This window comes from Tribolium madens, unplaced genomic scaffold, assembly GCF_015345945.1.
Source record: "Tribolium madens isolate multiple individuals breed KSU strain unplaced genomic scaffold, Tmad_KSU_1.1 Scaffold_97;HRSCAF=244;Tcas5.2_LG3a, whole genome shotgun sequence".
In the NCBI taxonomy this organism is placed as follows: Eukaryota; Metazoa; Arthropoda; class Insecta; order Coleoptera; family Tenebrionidae; genus Tribolium; species Tribolium madens.
In genome coordinates, this window is record NW_025401069.1 from 12,582,764 (window position 1) to 12,588,195 (window position 5,432).

Sequence of the window (5,432 nt, forward strand, 5' to 3'; positions counted from 1 at the left end):
TTTATATCCACAATTTACAAATCTAGACTCTAGAGTAAAACCACTTACTTGGTTATCTCGACTCGTAAATATTGCAAAAATGTGTAAAAGTTTTCTCTAAAACACCGTTGTAATCGTTTTTTTCTTCAATATTACATTAACCATTTCCAAAACTGTTTTATATTTTTTTAGTAGAAACTTTAAATTAAACCGTTTCCAAAACCACTTACTAAATGGGTGCAAATGCAATCTTTTTCTTATAAACATTGCATTTTAAAGAATAATTACATATTTAAATACAACATATTGAGCAACAGTTTTATAAAATTTTATGACATAGAGCAACAATGTAAACCACTTCTGTAACCATTTACAAGATTGTTCACTAATTTGAAAAAAGTAACAAAATCATTTAACTACTTACTATTGTAAAAAATAACAAAAGTGATTCTAAAAATAAGAAGGTTTTAAACCAAGCTCACATTATTTACAGAACCATTTACTGGATAGATAATTACAAGAATTATTTAAAAAAAATTGTTGTTTAGTTTGTGTAGGCCTAACTATTGCAAACTCGAATTAATATAGCAGATGGCAGGACAGTTAGTAAAATTTTTATGAGAAGCGAATTAGAATTAGACAGAAAATTAGAAAATTTAATTAAATAGTCTCTTTTAATGGGAACTAAAATTAAAAACTTTCTTAAAGAAACAAAGGTAGACAAAATGTGTTTTTTTGAAATTTTTTGAATGAGAAACTGAGAAAATTTGAGGTTCCTAAATGTTGACTATTAGGTTGCATACTAAAAACTTAACTTTTATATTTGTATAAGCCAACAAAGAAATAATTAAAAACTGCCAAAAACAGCAGAATTTCTCTCGTTTCATTGCTAATTTTTTTCAACGATTTTTTGTACTCGGACCAAATATTGCAAGGTAGCAGATGGCGAGACAGTTAGTCAAATTTTTACGATTGCTTTAACCTTAAGAAATAGATTTGGCGTGCGAACTATGTTGTTCATTCGCGTTTTCATATCTTTGTTGATTTATGACCGTAAAGAAGAATCTAGCCAATTCGCTTGGATTTAATTTGCTAAGCTCATGCTCAACAAGCCTCAAATCGCTCGTTAACAGGATTAGATGAATTATTCACCACATTTAAACGCGCTGCATTCATCAACAATTCGACAAAAAAGAAACACATGTGGTGACATGTAACCAGGAGTTGCTACAAACCAACTAACACGGCGATAAATTTCCATAAAATCCCATTGATTGACTTTATTAAATAAACAATATTTCACCCAAACGGCTTTATTTCCATTGATTTGAATTTTAAATGAAATTCTTTTACGCAATTCAGGCTAGTTTGCATTTAAATTGCTTGACGTCCGCCTAATCACCGACGAAATTGAATTAATTAAACCCAAATTAACACTAAAATTAATTAATCGTTTTATGGCCAAAAAACAATTAGTTCCAATCAATTTTCGGCTACCAACCGGAAAATTTACCGCGCCGTTAAGCAAAGAAAATTTACGATTTGCAGTGGGATTTTTATGTGTCGAATGTTTACTTCGATCGGTACTGCCCAAATAAATTATTAGATTTCAGAAATGGTAATTTTTATCTCCGGCTTTATGGTTACGGGGAAAATCAACACTTAATTCAGAGAAGTCTTTATAATTTAAACCAGTCCAACATCGCGAAATTTTATTACTAGAAATGTCAATATCATAAATAACACGGTTTAATGTTACAGAATTTTTAAGTGTCGATATAAATTTTTCCGGGCGGTGGTCATAGCTCAATTTATTCCTCAACCGGCTTAATTAAATGATCATTGACCACAAGTGTGAACGACATTTTCCGATTTTTCTTTTGGCGTGTGGCTGTGATTTTCGACAAATTTCTTTAATTAGCGCCGAGTTTCTAATCCTAAACTTCAGTAAAAATTCTAATTCCCGATGATTATTTAGAAACGTGACTAGTTCCAGCAGAAAATTAATGTGTTTTAACATAATTTTTATAAATAATTTGAGAATTCGCTCAAGTGTTAGTAAAATTATCTAAAGCATATCTCAAGAACGATAGCAGCTAGAAACTTGAAATTTGGTATGTAAGTTACTTGTAGGAAGGGGACGCAGCACGAAACAATTGGTAAAAATCGGTCGCACCGTTCGGCCGCAAAAACCAAAAATCAAAATTATACTTTGAATTGAAGATACAATAAATAAATTCATGGGGATAAAAATTATTTAGAATAATGAAATATACCTTATTAAACAGTAAAATGTAATAAAATGAACAACGTTAGGTTTGCGACTCGGATTTCCAACACTAAATTAGGTATTGTCGTAAGGATATTTTCCAAATAAGTTGGATAAGGAAAGTTGTGTGATGTTCACACCTGATTTTTTAATTATTGATAGAGTAAATTCATTAGTCAAAAATGATGACACTATTTTTTTGTATTTCTTTGAGCATTTTGCACGTTTTCTTAGCCATGCAGGAACTAGGAACTCAAAGTTTATCAAAAACAAGTTGAAAAATCTAGAAGATTTTGCAAAATTTCGTTTAAAGCAAACCCAAAATTTATCAAATTAGGTCAAGACTAGTGTTTTTTTTTCACTTTTAGAGTATTTCAGCACGTTTTTAAAAATACATTCAAATCTTTGCTAAAACTGATTGAAAAATTACCAACTTTGATTGAAAATTTAGCGTGTCTCACTCGATTTTGTTCGTTTTTGAACCAAAAACTTATTTATTTTGCAGGATATTGTAAAAACATGCTTAAACAAAATAAAAATTAATCTAAATTGATGTTATTTCGTTTGTTTCATTCGATTTAGCTCATTTTGTAGTAAAATTTTACCCAAAAAATAGGAGGAAAAATGGGTCAAAAGGTACATTACTTTCTCTATTTCTAAGCATTTAAGTACGTTTTTAGTCAGAAACAAAACTATTTTGTAGAATTTCGTTAAAAGCAAACAGAAAATTTATCAAATTTGGCCAAAACTAGTGTTTTTTAGAGTGTTTCAGCACGTTTTTAAAATACATTCAAATCTTTCCTAAAACTGAAAATTACCAAATTAGATTGAAAATTTAGCGTGTCTCACTCGATTTTGTTCGTTTTTTAACCAGAGGCTTATTTATTTTGCAGGATATTGCCAAAACATGTTTAAACACAACAAAAATAAATTTAAATTGATGTTATTTCGTTTGTTTAATTCGATTTAGTTCTTTTTGTAGTGAAATTTTGCCCAAAAAATAGGAGGACAAATGCAAAATATGGTTGAAAATGGTGTTATTGCAAGATTCTGCTAAAACAAACCAAAAAAACAACAAATTAAGTCATTATTTTTGCCTTTATCAAGTGTTTAACATAATTTTTATAAATAAATTGAGAATTCGCTCAAGTGTTAATAAAATTATATTTTTTAATTTGTTTTTTTTTTTAATTATTCGCCTCCGAGTTGTATTACTTGTACGTACAATTTAATAAAGCCACTTTTATTACTTATTATTATTATTATTGTTATTATTATTTTAATGATGACACTATTTTTTTTAGAATTTTTAGAACATTTTGTACGTTTTCTTGGCCATGCAGAAACTCAAGTAATAAATTTTCTCAAAAACAAGTTGAAAAATCGAGAAATAGTTTTATTTTTCTAAATGATATTTTACTCAACAAGGGAAAAAATCGCGGAAATAGGTCAAAAGGTACACTACTTTGTCCATTTCTAACCGTTTTAATACGTTTTTAGCCAGAAACAAAACTACTTTGCAAAATTTCGTTTAAAATAAACCGAAAATTTATCAAATTAGAATAAAACTAGTGTGTTTTTTTTGCATTTTTAGATTATTTCAGCACGTTTTTAAAATACAACTGATTGAAAAATTACCAAATTAGAATGAAATTCATATCATTTTGTGTGCGTGTCTCATTCGATTTTGTTCGTTTTTGAACCAAAGACTTATTTAGTTTGCAGGATAATGTCAAAACATTCTTAAACACAACAAAAATAAATCTAAATTAATATTATTTTGTTTGTTTCATTCGATTGAGCTCAGTTTGAGTGAAATTTTGTTAAAAAAATAAGACGAAAAGTACAAAATATGGTCGACAAAGGTGTTAATTGCAAAATTTTGCTAAAACAAACCAAAAAAACATCAAATTAAGTCATTATATTTGCTTTTATCAAGTGTTTTAGAATGTTTTTCAAGTAAAAACTTAAAAATCGGGCGACTGTAAATGATTTGGTGTCAAATTGAAAATTTAATTTGGCAATCTTGACTGAAAACGTCAAACTTTTATAGGCAATTGTCATTCATTGCGACGGGCGACTGTTGATTTAGCCGTCATTTGAAACATTCTGAAATAACAAATTTAAGATTACCACTACTTCAGTGTTGTCAACAGATTTTTTGTCACCCGGTATATCACAAAATTTAATTAAAAACTACCAAAAAAATTATAGAATTAGACTGAATAAAATAGTGTTCCCTATTTTTGCATTTTTCAAACATTTTTTTGAGCAGATTTGCGAGGTTTATATAAAAAAACATGAATCTTCGACAGTATTAAAAAAAAAATCTTAAAATCTTGTAACCTGGTGAAAATAGGTGTAACTTTTTTGCTCAGATTTGGTGAATTTATTGTTTTGAGCTGGCAACACTGTCTCCGCAACACCAATAAAAAATTAATCGCTGGACCTGTCACGATTTCGTCAAATGAACTCGTCGACAAAGCGCCAAAATTACAGGTTCCGTGTCTGGACGTCACCTTTTAAACAATACAATTTTTTCAGTGTTGACGCTTATGCTTGGCACATGTCGTCGCTTCAATATTGTTGTTTCCAGTTGGGACAAGGTGTAATTATAAAATTATGAGGTCCTGTTATAATGGCACCGCTGGCACGCCAAGCGGAACCTTACTCAAATCTGAAACGTTACATTGTAATTTCAACTTCCTTGACACAGATCCTGGATTTTTTCACGAAAGGAAACTCGTTTGGCGAGAAAAAAATTATTAAAACCGCGCAAATGGGACAGAGATAAATCAGACTTTAGATTGGATGACCATTATGGGCAATTACCAACAGGCGATAATATATCACCAGATGTAGGCGAGAAGACCAAGAAAAAGTTTGTGATTTATGGCACAGTTTATTTCAAATGCTTCAAACTTTTCAAAGCTGCATCAACACTCCGATACTCAGCTTTCTTATTTTCGGGACATATAAAGTAGGCTAGAGGAGTTATCAATTTCTTATCAACTGTACTATAGGCAAATCAGTGAGATAAATTTAGAGAATTAAAACAATTATAATTTCGCTTTAAAAAAAAAGGAACGAAAAGGAAAAGTTTGCTTAGAAAAATTCTAAGATAATTTTTACATAAATTTTAATATTTCGTACATAAAATACATTTTTTTTTTTAAAAAAAAGA